The following is a 16,359-nucleotide window of genomic DNA, read 5'->3' on the forward strand; positions in this document are numbered from 1 at the left end:
TTCCCCCTCCTCCTCCAGAATGCACTGCAGCTGCTCCGAGACATCCTTGACCCTTGCACCAGGGAGGCAACATACCATCCTGGAGTCTCGTTTGCAGATGCAGAATCACCTATCTGTTTCCCTTACAATAGAATCCCCTATCACTACAGCTCTCCCACTCTTTTTCCTGCCCTCCTGTGCAGCAGAGCCACCCATGGTGCCATGAACTTGGCTGCTGCTGCCTTCCCCTGATGGTCACCTATTCTCTCTCTGCCTGAGTAACCTTTACCTGCAATGTGACTAACTCATGCTATTCACGACATCCTCAGCATCGCGGATGCTCCAGAGTGAGTCCATGCGCAGCTCCAGTGCCGCAATGCGGTCTGTCAGGAGCTGCAGCTGGACACACTTCCTGCACACATAGTAGTCAGGGACACTGGTAGTGTCCCTGATTTCCCACATTGCACAGGAGGAGCATGACATGGGTCTGAGCTCTCCTGTATTGATGTAATCCTGAGAGTAACTTAATTTGGCAACAATGCCAAAGGTGTCCTACTTATACTGGCCTTGTAATCGGAACAAGCCCGACACTTGCATTGGGAGCTTCGAAATGTGATGTTCTTTTCCCAACATAACAAGGTCAAGGAAGATAAGGTTGATTGGTTATTGTCAGCTTGAAGGAGACAAGGTCGATCAGCCATGAGCTAATCATCAACGGATAATTTCTTTAAAAAACAGATATTGTCCAGAGCTACAGTAATTCAAATAAGTCTGGTCGACTATGCGCAGCCTATCGCAACAAAGCGTTCTTACTAAATTTACTTCAAGACAGGTTATTTCATCATTTTAGTTTTGACTGTTTTATTGCCAGGTAACGTAATTAAAATTATATGTACACCATATCTTTATGGCTCTTCCTTGACCTGTCCATTCTTAGAGAAAAATGCAATGCTCAACTTATGCTGGGGTAGTGGAAGGAAAATCAGCCCCACTGTCTCCTGCCCTCTTCTGCTCCTGCTGTGTCGACTGGACTAATTGCTTGTTTTATCAAAGCATAATGGCCTCCCTTGGCATCTGAGCTCCGCTCTACTTCACGTTACAGCACATGATGTGCGAGAAAAACTGCAATAATGCAGGTCAATCAAAAATCTTTCCTAATTTTACTTCCAAGATGTCAACAATCTTGTAATGAACTTGCAGTTAGATTTTGATAATCCCACGCGTAGGGCTGATGTCTTTATAAATTTGAGTAATACAGAATTCTTGTAAGATATTTCAAAATGGATCTTTGGTAAACCTAGTTGTTACTGTTTTGTATTTTATCATTAGTGCCTAGATTTGAAATAGCATAATTTAATAAAAATACAAAGATCCATATATTTATGAACATTTTCTGTGGCAATATCATTACTAACTCACAAATAATTGCTTGCTTCATTATTCCATTATGTGGTACTTTGAATTAGACGCATATATATATTTAGTAAACATAAATATTACAAATTAGATAAAATGTAGGCAAGGATTGTAATTTTTAGCATAACGTTACTTATATAAATTGCTTGATCCATTTAAAACCTCTTCAGCTTATTGTTTTTACCATTTTATGTAAGTAGTCAGAAGAATTTACGTTTATATAACACTTTGGCCCCAAGTTTCCACACGCGGCGAAAAAGGCGCACCTCAGAGCTGGGCGCCTGTTTTTCGCGCCGAAAACGGCGCTGGAAAAAAAGTGCGGTATTCTCGAGCTCCTTGGAGCTCGATGTCTGCTTGGCGCGGCGCACAGGGGGCGGAGCCTACCACTCGCGCCGATTTTGTAAGTAGGAGGGGGCGGGTACAATTGAAATGAGGCTTCTTAGTGCCGGCAACCCTGCGCGTGCGCGTTGGAGCGTTCGCGCATGCGCAGTCTGAAGTAAACATTGGCACTCGGCCATTTTTAAAAGTACTGCAGAAAAAGTGAAGATTTGTTTCTTGGACCCCTGCAAAGGCTTGTATTTTAATTTTCTTGATATTTCTGTGTGTGAGGGAGTGCTTTTAGCAGCACTGCTGAATAAATCACCTGCTGAAATCAGTGAGTTCAGCTTTTCACTGCTAAACTTGCAGAACCGGTGCCTGCAAATTAAGAACTGTGTTTGGAGAAATAAAAGTGCCAATTCAACTTTGCAATGGATCAACGTCCACCAAGAACAAAGAATTTCTTGCATGAGGAAGCAAACCATTGCATAATATGTGGTGCACCCATTCTGCAAATTTAAATATAAAGATGTTGATGTGGCTGCCTCTCCCTGTCCCAAATGGCCTCAGTCAGTCCCCCTCACAGCTCGAAGGCTGCTGCTGTTCTTTCTTCGGCTCCCGACCAGCCACTGACGCCGCTGCAATCCCATGGCCGAATGGCCTCACGTCTGCTCCTGATTCTTCGACTGCCTTCGAGCCACTGACGCCGCCCCATAAGCGTGGCCGAACGGCCTAAAGAATTTTAAATCTGCAGCTGCGTGTGTCCTGTATTCATTCTTCGGCTCCCGGCCAGCCACTGACGCCGCTGCAATCCCATGGCCGAATGGCCTCAGTCAGTCCCCCTCACAGCTCGAAGGCTGCTGCTGTTCTTTCTTCGGCTCCCGACCAGCCACTGACGCCGCTGCAATCCCATGGCCGAATGGCCTCAAGTCCGTCCGGGTGCTGCATCTTCGCGGGGAATGAAGGCCTGCCTCAAGCACCGCAGCTCAGCTCGAAGGCTGCTTGCTGTCTGCCGCTGCCGTCAAGACGAGACACTGACGCCACACCCCTGCCTGTCTCCAACATGAAAGGCCTGCCTGAAGCACAGCAGCTGCTGCTGTTTCACACAGGTAGGAAGATGGTTTATTTAATATTTTCTTTGCTTCTACATTTTTATTCAGGTTTGATTTATTTGTATAATATTTGTATAAGTATAACTAAGGATTGATTGTACAATTTAATGACTTCCCTTTCCCCCCCCCCCCCCACCACCTCGTTCCCTACGCCTAATTTGTAACCTACGCCTGATTTTCTAAAGTGTAGACAAGATTTTTTCCAGCGAACAAAAATCTTCACTTACTCCATTCTAAGTTAGTTTGGAGTAAGTTTTCACTATGGAAACTTTGAAAACAGGCGTAAGTGGCTGAAAAAAAAATTCTGTTCAAAAGTGAAACTGTTCTAACTGACTAGAACTGGAGCACACTCAATGTGGAGAATACCAATTTCTAAGATACTCTGTTCTACACCAGTTGCTCCTAAAAATCAGGAGCAAATCATGTGGAAACTTGGGGCCTTTATTAGGCGTCTCAAATGCTGCAAAGGGTGTCATATATGGTAAAGAACTTTGAAGCGGATCACTGGTAGGTGGGTAAATATGGCAGCCAATTTGTGCACAGCAAGGCCTTGCAAGCAGCAATGAGATGAATGACCAGTTAATCTGTTTTTGCTTGAAAGAAAAATGTTGGTCAGGATACGCAAAGAACTTCCTGCTCCTCTTGAATAGTACAATGGGATATTTACATGAATCACTGAAACTTGCCAATGGGAGTTTGGGTTAACGTGTTGTCGAAAGGACAGTACCCCTCAGTACTAGACTGAAGTGTCGGTCTTGCTTTATCTGTTAAATCATAGTGTGGAGCTTTAACCTGTAATCGTCTGACTTCTGGGTGAGAGTGCTGCTGACAGAGCCAAGCTGATATGACAAGTCAAATACACTTTATACAATTCAAAGAAATACATATTTGTTTGCAAAAAAAGAGTAACATGAGTGACTATTTTATCAATTCAGTGGTCATACATAATCTTGTAAAATACATGCCGGCATAATTTTATCTCCAGGATCATGGACAGAGGTTTAGTTGAGGAGAGCTCAGTGGTAAAATTGCCCTCTAGCGACTATAATAGGGGGTGAAGTTAGTCAACACTTAGAAAGGCATAGGCTAATCTGGGCTAGTCAGCATGGATTTGGAAAGGGATTGAGCATTAGTTGATTGTTTTTATCGCTACAATCTTGTAAAATAAATTGTGATGAATGTTGTATGTATAGATTTTCAGAAGGTGTTCGATAAAGTGCTATGTAAGAGACTCGTTACCAAACATAAGGTACATGGGGCTAAACTTTACACTTTTGTGCATATCGCCCAAAAATGGGCGTTATTTCCAGCATGGGCAGTAAAAATGGGTTTTCAAATCGCCGGCTTCTCAACCGTTCTCAAAGCACCTAGTCTCCATTTTTGAAAATGGGCGTTACCGCGAGTGATATGAAATGGGCAGTAGCGTTAAATCTCGCTGACCTTCTGCCGTAAAGTGTTGCCATCTTTAGCAATGGCATGGCAACGCTCGATTCCCGCGATTCAGGAGGTCAGGGGTCATCATGACACGCGCAGAAGAGGAGACAGAGAAAGAGGGAGCTCAGAGGGACTGAAGGCGTATCTGGGTGTGGTGTGGCTGCTTTGGGAGGAGGGAGGAAGACTTTAGAGCTTCACAGCAAGTAGGGAAAGAAAAATTAGCTGTCAGGAGCCACATATTTGCCTGAATTTGGCCTATAAAGGAGGGAGAGAAGGAGGCATTACAGCACGCTGTGGAGACTGACGCTGGAGAGAGCAGTGAAGTGGGAGAAGAGCACATTGGAGGCCGCAAAAGAGCCAGGAGGTTCTCGGGTGAGACAAATGCCTCCCTCCTGCAGGAGGTCAAGTTACGCTGGGGTGATTTGACACAGGGAGACGTGGGAAGCCCACCTCAAAGGCCTACCAGAAGATATGGACCGAGATAGCAGAGGTGGTCTCGACGGCGACCAACGAGGTTCGTGAGGGCAACCAATGCTGCAAACGATGGAACAATCTTGTGGGATTCGCAAGAGTAAGTATTACATTGATTTACATGTACTTATGTATTTATATAATTTGATCTGTAACAGTCATGAGTGACTATTAGCAGATGTGAGGTCTTCCACTTTTACTGGAAATGTTTTACTCAAAGCCTGTGGTCATGGTGCACGTCTTTAGGTAAAGAAGATAATTGTTATAATAATCATGATTACATCTGTCGGTTATGTGCTATATCAGTCTCTGTGACAGTACCTAACAATGATATCACGCAATTACCTCATGTCACCTTTTACAGAAGAAGCTATAGACGATGAGGTCCGTGCAGAGGCGAACGGATGGGGGGCCACCAGTCCCCAGCGAGACATCACTGACATGGAGGAGCGTGTGCTCGCACTCGTGGGGAAGCACACCCGGACAGCCACGGACGCATCTGCAGACCCTGAAGTGATGCTACGTGAGTAAAGATTATATCATTGCGTAATGTCGTCAATAGATGCCACACGCACTCCTATACGAACAATCATATGTAATAGATGATTTCTAAAATTGTCACAATGGCCTAATGAAAATCATTGCAGTGCAAATGTGTTGATGGTCATGCAATGTGATGTCTGTGATGATTTTGAGAGTGGTGGTGCTTTTATCGTGCATATGCTGTGTGTAGTGCTGGACTCACCTTGTGTGACCCTAGCACCGCCCTTCTCCTCTAATAACCTCATTTGTGTTTTGCAGCTCAGCCAGCAGCGCGTCCCAAGGCAAGACCACAGAGGCCAGAAGGTGGGGGCGCGGGGCCCAACTCTCTGGACGATCCTAGATCTGGTGCTGAGGAGCTCCCATTCTCGCCTGTCAATCAGCTGAGTCTGTTCTCCACGGATGAGAGCGCGGACTTCGAGAAACCTGCATCGCCACGCTCCAGAAGGTATTCCATCCCAAGGCCATCTAGTAGTCCTCCGGCTATTCCCGCCTCCACTCTGGAGGTACCGGCCCCAAGCACCTCGCCACAGGGCACTCCATTTGTCCCCAGGACAGCGCCGACCCCATGGAGGCCTCATGGACGTGGAAGGTCTGTTCCACGAGCGCCACATGAGAGCGGAGAGATGGTACAGTTGTCCAGGAGGACTGTAGACATTGGTGACCAGCTCATTGAAGCATTGGGGGGGCATATCCCGACAGCTGGCCACCATGACTGAGTACATTCTACGGATAGCGGAGGCCCTGGATGCGATAGCCAGGAACACTGCTGACACAGTCCTCCCAGTGGTCCCAGAGCGCAGCACTCCTAGGTTCCGCACCACCACTGCAAACAACAGATGAGAGCAAGGACCAAGATTCTGCTTCTGCATCAGAGAATGTTGCCCCCTCGGCACCCCCTGCTCCATACCCATGCAACTCCCGCATCTGCCTTCATTCCCTCCCCCCCCCCCAATGAAGCACCGCCTGAGGAGCTCCTCGGTCAGGCGCCGTGGAGTGAGGAGGGGAAGGGATAGAGGCGGGGAGAAGAAGGGAAGGGGGGAAGGAATGTGAGGTGCATGTCCGCAGGTGATGGCTGTGTTACATCTCCACCTGGGTGTATGCAATTTGTTGCAATGTATGGGGGCTGGGGACCACGCTCTTGCTTTGCCTTTGTATTCTGTGTTGCTGGACATGTTTGATTGATGTCAATGATGAAAAAAGTGGGGTGGGGGTTGGGTGTTATTGCCTGTGATACTTATGATTTCAAATCAATGTTGGTATAAAAAAAATTTTTTTGAACATAACCTTGTTACACATTGTCTCAGATAGCTGGACCATTACACACTGGTGATTTCTTAGCATGAAAGGCTTAAATACAACTTAACTTCAATCAGCGTAAACTTTAACTGGCACCAAGGTGATGGGCACCATTGATGTCTGAGCTGCACGCACAAAGCAGTATGTCAGTGTTGTCACTCACATCAACGTTCTTTCAGGCAAATCGCTCAGATATCAGCTCCTCATGTAAGAGTCTTGCAGTTATGTAGCCGCCACAGGCCATTTCCTGCGGTCTGGAGGGGGTCTTAGGCATGGTTGCATAGCCAGCCTGATTGTCTGGCCCAAGGTCAGCGTCCAGCTCCTCGTCGTCCTCTTCTCTCTCTTGAGGTGGAACATCAGTGCCTTCTGGCAATTCTTGGCCCCTCCTAATAGCCAGGTTGTGCAGCATCGAGCACACGACCACGAGTTTACCTACTTGCTCAGGCTTGTATTGTGGTCAAGACATCTGAAGCGCTGCTTAAGCACAGTTATTGTTTTCTGGACCACATTGCGTGTGCCTCTGTGGCTCCGGTTGTATCGCTTCTCTGCCTCGGTGTGGGTGTCACGCAGGGGGTCATCAGCCAGGTGGCTAGGCCACATCGGTTATCACCAAGCATCCAGCACTGTCCTTGTGGCTGACTCTTAAAGATTTCAGAGACACCACTCTCACGCAGGATGTGAGGCTTATCGAAGGTGCCCGGACATTTGGCATTCACTGCCAGTATGATCTGGTTGGGGTCGATAACTAGTTGGACCTTCAGGAAGTGAAATCCTTTTGTGTTACGAAAACGCTCCGGGTCCTGAGAAGGTGGCCGCATGGCGATGTGAGTGCACTGTATAGCTCCCTGCACCCTGGGGAACTTAGCACTGCAGTAGAATGCACAAGACCTGTCAGTCTGAGCCTCCGTGGTCATCGGGAAGCTGATAAAGTCCACCCTTCTCGCGTACAGGGGCTCCGTGACCTGTCTAATGCAGCGATGGGTGGCATGGTGAGACAGAGGGCAAATCTCGAAAGGAACCGGACACATAGAAAGACAGTGCCGCGGTGACCTTGACTTCGACTGACACTGATGTCCTGATGGCAGGCTGCATATGTGGCCTGATGAGCTCACATATTTCATTGATCACCACCTTGTGGAAGCGCAGTTTCCGAAGGCAGCTGTGGTCGGAGACGTCGAGGTTAAGACCTCTTTTCCCTGTACGTGCGGGGTGTGTATGGTCTGGTCCTCCTCCTCATTCTTGCACGTCTTAAATTGGGGACATAATGATGTGCATCACACATTGAGCCATCTGCACTCTGCAGCATCTGTGTATTAATCGATGCAGGCTGAGAAATGACTGGCCCCATTGCATTGAAAGTATAATAGCTATTGATCAGAAGCAATAAAAGTATTATTTTTATTCAATGTTTACAATTGGGTGTGACATTTCAGCTGTCTTGTACTATTTAAAGATACGATTCAATCAGGGTTTGTTTCACAGGTTACTGAGAGTTCATGTGGCTGTCATTGCACTCTATCACCTGACCTTGGTGCAGAGTTTAATTGATGAAGACTTAATCATGTCCAGATTCAGAGTGCCGAGAAAGTCAAAACTTTTGTTAGCAATACCCTCCTGAGATTTGAGGCAAACCTTTCATCTGAAGTGTGTCACATTTAAGACTATTACCTGGCTCATTTTTACTTCAGCACGCAGAGTTAATGAACTTCATGGTTTAATGTGTCTGCCATCTTTTGTCTTAGAGCTTCCCTGGTAGCTCAGCGGGTACTAATTAGTTGAGCAAAGCAAAGAGGAAGGTCTTAGGTTTTATTTCCAGTCTATGCTTAAGTTAGGGGATCTGGGTCAGAGAGACTATAGGGGCTGGATTTTCCTGAATCCACTCCAAGATGAGACTTCCACACACCTTTATAACCCTGCCATGACCCTGGTGGAGTTTATTCCTTGGCCTTTATTAAATATTACAGGGCAGACTCCCAACTAGATGTCTGCCAGCAAGAGGGAACTCAGTGCTGCCTGGGGAGGACGATGCAGCAGTGCTGCAACCATTGTATCCAAGTTTCATTAATCTCGAAATAACGGTGAAAATGTTTAATCCTCACCATACGCCTCCTCAATTGAAAGTAAGTGCTTCTTGCTGATCACCGAGCTGTAATTATTTATATGAACAGAATAAACAACATTCTGCAATCAGGACCCAATCAGCCTTTGACAAAGTTGATCACTCCATCCTCCTCCAATGCCTCTCCACCAATGTCCAGCTGGGTGGGACTGCACTCACCTGGTTCCATTCTTATCTATCTAATTGTAGCCAGAAAATCACCTGCAATGGCTTCTCTTCCCACACCCGCATCATTTCCTCTGGTGTCCCCCAAGGATCTGTTCTTGGTCCCCTCTTATTTCTCATCTATATGCTGCCCCTTGGCGATATCATCCGAAAACACGGAGTCAGTTTCCACATGTACACAGACAACACCCAGCTCTACCTCTCCGCCACTTCTGTCGACCCCTGCTTGGTATCTAGATTGTCAGATTGCTTCTCCAACATCCAGTACTGGATAGGCAGAAATTTTCTCTGATTAAATATTGGGAAGACAGAAGTCATTATCTTTGGTCCCCGCCACAAACTGCGTTCCCTAACCACTGACTCCATCCCTCTCCCTAGCATCAAGACTGTTCACAACCTGTTTGACTCTGAAATGAGTTTCCAGCCACATATCACCGGCATAACTAAATCTGCCTTTTTCCACCTCTGTAACATTGCCCGCCTCCGCCCCTGCCTCAGCACCTCATTCATGCCTTTGTTACCTCTAGACTTGACTACTCCAACTCACTCCTGGCTGGCCTCCCACATTCCACACTACGTAAACTTGAAGTCATCCAAAACTCAGCAGCCCGTGTACTAACCCGCACCAATTCAAGATCACCCATCACCCCTGTGCTTTCTGACCTACATTGGCTCCCAGTTAAACAACATCTCGATTTCAAAATTCTCATCTTTGTTTACAAATCACTCCATGGACTTGCCCCTCCAGATCTCTGCAATCTTTTTTTCAGCCTCACAATGCCACAAGATGTCTGCGCTCCTCAAATTCTGGCCTCTTGAACATCCCTCATCATAACTGCTCAACCATTGATGGCCGTGCCTTCAGTTGCCTTGGGCCCTAAGCTCTGGAACGCCCTCCCTAAACCTCTACGGCTCTCTACCTCTTTCCTCCTTTAAGATACTCGTTGAAACCTACCTCTTTAAACAAGCTCTTGATCATCTGCCTTAATTTCTTCTATGGCTCGGTGTCAAATTTATCTGTTTGGCTATAACACTGTTGTGAATGAAGCGCCTTGAGATGTTTTACTACATTAAAGGTGCTATATAAATAAATGTTATTATTAGAGGGAGACGCCCTGCTCCAGTGAAGCACGTCACATTGGTGCTACAGTAGTTAAAATGCAGCAATAGATAAATACGTCTGCAACCCACATCACCAAGAACATTTATATAGCGACGTTAATGTAGAAAACAGTCACATTGCTCTTCGCAAAGGCAAAGGACGAACAATGGATGTCAAGCCAAGGAAGGAGTTATTAGGAGGCCTGACCAAAAGCTTGGTCACAGGGATGGACTTTGAGGAGGATAGGGAGGCAGAGGGGTTTAAGGAGGGAATTTCAGAGGATGGAGCCCAGATAGCTGAAGGCACAGCTCCTAATGGTGGGCCGAAGGGAAGGGAGGATGTTTAAGACATCAAAGTCAGAGCAAAGGAGAGTTCAAGTAAGTGGTTCTAGGGCTGGAGGAGGTTACAGAGACTGGGAGGGAGCGAGGTAATGAAGGGATTTAAATATGAGGATGAGAATTTTAATTTGGAGGTTTTGAAGAACCAGGAGCCAATGCAGTTTAGCAAGCATAGGGTTAATAGAGTGGGATTTGGTGCAGGACAGGATATGGGTGGCACAGTTTTGGATGAAACAAAGAAACAAAGAAAATAGGTGCAGGAGTAGGATGAGCTGAACTCTATGGAGGCTGACCAAAACAGAACTGGAATAGTTGAGTTGGGTAGGTGACAAAGTCATGGATATGAGGGTTTCAGCAGCCGATAGTTTGAGGTAGAGGTGGAAGTGGGCAGACTTCGTGATCGAGAGGATATGGGGTCAGAAACTCAGTTCGGGGTCAGATGAAACCTTAGGTTGCCAACAGTCTGGTTTAGCTGCGGGCTGGGGAGGGGGCGGGGGACGGAATCAATGACAAGAGTACATAGTTTGTGGTGAGTTGTGTAAATAATGGCTTTGTTCTTCCTAATGTTTAATTGGAGGAAATAGGGGTGATGCTGGACAATGAGAATTTTAAAGGAGAGGTGAAAATGGTGGAACAATGTGAAACCCTCAATGGAGGAGATGGGACCAAGATGGTTGGGAGAAGAGACCAAAGTGCAATTTGATGATAAGGGCCACGCTGCCGCTATGGTGGAAAGTATAGCCAAGCAGGGTGACTTCAGTAAGAGACAAGGTATCACTATCAATTGAGCCCAGTTTCTGTCAAAGCCAGAATTTTGTTTTTTATTCGTTCATGGGATGTGGGCATCGTTGGCAGATCCAGCATTTATTTCCCATTCCTAATGTCAATGCATTCATCCACAATAAGGTCATAGAAGGCAGATATTGTGAAGGGAAATATGGAGGGAGTGTATACAGCGGTGTCCCCCAAGGGTCGGTATTCGGGCCATAGCTCTTTTTGCTATATATTAATGACCTGGACTTGGGTATTGGGGGCAAATTTCAAAGTTTACAGATGACATAAAACCTGGAAATGTAGTAAACAGTGAAGCGGATTGTAGCAGACTTCAGGAGGACATAGACAGACTGGTGGAATTATCAGACGCATGGCATATGAAATTCAATGCAGAGAAATGTGAAGTGATGCATATTGGAAGGAAGTATGACGAGAGGCAATATAAACTAAATAGTACAATTTTAAAGAGCTGTGGGAACAGAGTCCTAGGGGTTCTCCTACACAAATCTTTGAAGGTGGCAGGACAAGTTGAAAAAGCGGTTTATAAAAAAAACATAGATCTTGGGCTTTATAAAATAGACGCAAAGAGTAAAAATGCAAGGAAGTTATGGTAAACTTTTATAAATCATTGGTTATGCCTCAGTTGGAGTATTGTGTCTAATTTTGGGCACACACTGTAAAAAGGATGTCGAGCTCTTGGAGTGGGTGCAGAGGTGTTTTACTAGAATGGTACCAGAGGTGGCGGACTTATGTGGAGAGACTAAAGAAGCTGGGATTGTTCACCTTAAGCGGGAAATTTAATAGAGGTGTTCAAAATTATGAACAGTTGTGATAGAGAAGATAAGGAGAAATTGATTCCACTGGCAGGAGGGTCAGTAACCACAGGACACCGAATTAAGACAATTGACAAAAGAACCACAGGGGAGATAAGGAGAATTGTTTTTTTACGCAGCGAGTTTTGATCTGAAATGCATTACCTGGTGGAAGCAGATTAAATCGTAACTCGCAAAAGGGAACTGGATAAATATTTGAAGGGAAAAAATTGCATGGAAGTGGGCCTAATTAGATAGCTCTTTCAAAGAGCCAGCACAGGCCCGATGGACCGAATGGCTTCCTTATCTGCTGTAAAAAATCTATGGTTCTGAGAGGCGGCAGTTGCTGGTCAGTGGCAGAGTCCTAAGGGGTGAGTGGGGTGGGTAGGAGGTTAGCAAAGTTAGCCCTGGGCACTAAGGTCACCAAGTGAGTTATGATGGGGCAGTTGGTGTCGCTGCTATGCCAACACAGCAGCAGATTAAATCAGAGAAACCAGTAGTGCAAAACCTCCATTTAATATCAGGTTTCCCTAATTTAATCAGTTTTGTTCCTCAAGGCAACTAAAAGATTGTACCAGAGTACAATGCTTTCCATAGCATGACATTCTCATTTTTCCCTCTTGGATGTTGGAGTTCAAGCTACATTCACGGAATGAGGAAATTCACACTTGCCGGAAAAATCTATAAAGATTTGTCTGTGTTTCTTTCATGTCTGAATTTTTTTTTTAAACCTGGAAGATATCCAGAAACTTGTAACTTTCATTATTACACATTTTTCTTTTAAATATTAAACATTTACAATAAATTGTGCCACATAATTTTATCCAGCAAAAGTTGGCCTCTTTAAAAGAAGTCCACATTCTTTTCCAATAAATGTTTAGTGGAAGTTGTACAGTAATTAGCGATGAAACAAACTGAACCTTCAAGCTACCATTTCGTTTCTGTGTTCCGAGTTCAACAATTGCATCAGAGAGTAAATTATTTAAAGAAAGCAGGATTCAGAAGTGACCTTCTAAGATGTGGATTACCATGGGAGTGATAAACAAAGAATACAAAAGTTCAAAACTGGTGGACTTAAAAAGAGTAAAATCCATTGGCTAAGTTTAGTCCAGTTTTTTTTTAAGGAAATAAAAGGTTCCTGAGGGGATGATTTGGTGGTACTTCACTCACCCTGGCGATCCAGCTCAGCATTCTTTTGTTATTTTGGTCTGTAGTTAATCATGCAAACCTTTTCATGAAATTTAGGAAAGCCAATGTGGATGGGGACTACAGTTAATAGCCTTCTATGTTTACTAGTAAGATTTGTAGATCATGATTCTGAATACATACTTTTATACATATTGCAAGAGGAGAAAAAAACCCCAAATATTTCACTGTTTTATCTTTAAGGCAAGATTGAGAAGATGGATTGTAAATATTTTGCATAGAAGTACTGTCATAGTTGAAAATATCTTGCTTTCATTCTGGGCACAGCTATAGCTTGGAAGTAGTACAAATAAGACCATTAATCAGAACTATTTTTTATCATGGATAAAATTATGTCATATGGTATTGAGGTAAACACGTATCATAAATCAAGTAGTAACTTGTTGCTGTCAAATTTAGACATCATGAGGTTTGCCACCTGTACTTATGTTACTCGATTGTCATAACACCCAAAAATGTAATTAATAAAATGCCATTGAAGTAAGTCGAAAGGCCGATGATTGATTTCCAGGCCAACAGAATTCGCAGGACCAGTTTTACTACATATAATTAAATCTTTTTGCAGTAGTGTAGCTGTAACTTCACTTCAGCATGTGGTAACAAAATCCCCAAATAAGTTGATAAGCAAGTCCGTCATTATTTACTTCTTTAAAAAAAAAATCAGAGGATGATATATTTGAGAATACAATATTGCATAATACACACAGTTAATATTAAAACATACTATAATACTGTATAAGGTTAATTATAGGGCAGAGCTCTTTTTGTGTTTACATATTTATTTAGCATATGCAGAGTCGGCATAGAATTCCATCCATCTTTGAGCATTGGTATCGCCAGCACATAGTTTTGTTTGTGGGCATGAGTCAATGACATAGTGACATGGGACATGGTTTGTATTTGTCCTCTGGGAAATTTGTTGTCAGCACGAAGGCCCCATAGGTGAAGGTTTGAGGCACGTTGTCCCTGTCCAATGGTTGAGAAACTCCCAACTACAAAGTGGCTAGTTGAATCCTGCTTGATGAGATGGTGATTTACAGAAGTGCCTGCTGTCCATTCTTCATGCCAGTAAGGAAAAGTCAAAAGAATCAGAAAAGGTTAACTATTTTAGATGTCGTGAAGAGAGTCGTGCTGTTGGGGGATAGGACAAATCAAAGTAAATTGGCAACTTGATTTTGTCACAAAGTCTATTCATCAATTTTCCTACTGCTTGTGAACAGGCTTGGTTGCCGATTAGGTTAATTCAAGTTTTGACTTTCTCAGCAGTTTTCAGTAGAATGTTTTAGTAAGTTAATGACCAGTCCAGCGTCTTGCCCAAGTAAACAGGGTGAGCATCATGTTTAAAAAGCTGACTATTTAGGATGATAGTGAGACTATAGCATTGTATAAGTGGAAGACAGTCTTTGTGATAGTTGATTGAGCAATACTCCACCATACCTTTCACATCATTACTGGGTGTGTTTTCCAGGGTGAAAAATTCTTGAGTAGCAAAGGGATTGTCAGCAGCATAGATGAATTTGCATGTTTATGTGTAGATTAAAAAAGAGTGGTACTAGAACTGATCATTGAGGTAGGCCATTGATTTGGTATCCCCATGAGCTGATGCAATCAGTCATGTGTACTATGAAATAGAAACATAGAAACATAGAAAATAGGTGCAGGAGCAGGCCATTCAGCCCTTCTAGCCTGCACCGCTATTCAATGAGTTCATGGCTGAACATGAAACTTCAGTACCCCCTTCCTGCTTTCACGCCATACCCCTTGATCCCCCGAGTAGTAAGGACTTCATCTAACTCCCTTTTGAATATATTTAGTGAATTGGCCTCAACTACTTTCTGTGGTAGAGAATTCCACAGGTTCACCACTCTCTGGGTGAAGAAGTTTCTCCTTATCTCGGTCCTAAATGGCTTACCCCTTATCCTTCGACTGTGACCCCTGGTTCTGGACTTCCCCAACATTGGGAACATTCTTCCTGCATCCAATCTGTCAGCCCTGTAGCAATACTTCCCCCAAGCAGATAGCCCAAATGGTCAGGAATTTCGATATTTTTGCCAGAAGACTAGTATGCCAGACAGTATCATAGACTGCTGTTATAGTGAAGGAGACAATATCAGTCTCGAGGTATTTGCGAAAGGGTTCTATATTAAATTGCTGATCTAGGCCAGTTATATGAATATATAATAATACTTTGATGTCACTTGACAGTATAACATTATTGAAAATGTAGCTACATCCAAAAATGGTAGAGCTGAACACAGTATTGTGGCATTTAAGGAAATCTCTTCTTTAAATGACTTTACAAGTATTGAATCACCTGTTGGTGCCATTTTGACTTTTTAAAGAACGTTTTTATTTGTTAATGTTTTAGGTTTGTTCCATAAGTAGACCTTGACCTCTAGGATCCAAAAGCTGTACCTATTCAATAATCTTTCTCTAGTAGTAATGAGTACCCCAAGGATTAATAATTCATTTGTTTGCTAGTTTTAATGTAGTCTTGCGCTATGCTGACAATACTGTTTGAATTGGCAGATATTAAACACAGAGCAGAGTTCCTATAGGATAAAATAACCGACATATTTGTCTACAATTAAATTGTGATGGAAGCAAATTCTAAAAGTACAATTTATGTGAAGAGGCATTTAATGAAAATAATACATCATAAAATAATATGCAATGGGCCTAATACCCATCATAAGAATGACTTATGAAGAAATATGATAGTTTTGATAATTCACTACACAATCCAGCAAGGCCAGCTCTGTAGTTTTGTCCTGTTATGCCACTTGCAGTTTTGGTGCATGATATCATACTGTAGCATGTTGAGCTGACAAGAAAAAAAGTATTTTGGTAGAATAGTAGAATTCAAAAAGAACTCTTTTATTTTAAATCATAGAATTATGCAGCACATCTTACCTGTGCTTGTATTTGATCTTTGAAAGATATATCCAAGATTTCCAGATACATTTGAAGATAATTACATTCAAAGATACACTGATGTATAAATATACAAGTACATTTTACAACAGTAGAGCAAAACAGAATTCACACTATATACTGAAGACAAATACATTTCTGTCTCTGGAGCTCCAAACATGTCAATCAGTAATGTGGTAAATCACTTTGACCTTCGGGTCAAACATTGTTTTCGAATTGTAAATATACCAAGTAAATTCACACATTCATGACACTTGTCAATAATTGTCTGATTTGAGAGAACGCCTAAGAAGAAGGTTTTATGTCTTGCTTCTGATGAATGTTCATTGGTCAATCAACA

General features: G+C 43.6%; 1 protein-coding gene across 1 annotated transcript in view; it reads left to right on the top strand.

The window, feature by feature from the left end:
* gmds (GDP-mannose 4,6-dehydratase) overlaps window positions 1–16,359 on the top strand; it is a 785,829-nt gene that overhangs the window by 303,309 nt on the left and 466,161 nt on the right. The gene's annotated exons all lie outside the window — the stretch shown is intronic.

Source organism: Pristiophorus japonicus, chromosome 5, assembly GCF_044704955.1.
Source record: "Pristiophorus japonicus isolate sPriJap1 chromosome 5, sPriJap1.hap1, whole genome shotgun sequence".
Classification (NCBI taxonomy): domain Eukaryota; kingdom Metazoa; phylum Chordata; class Chondrichthyes; family Pristiophoridae; genus Pristiophorus; species Pristiophorus japonicus.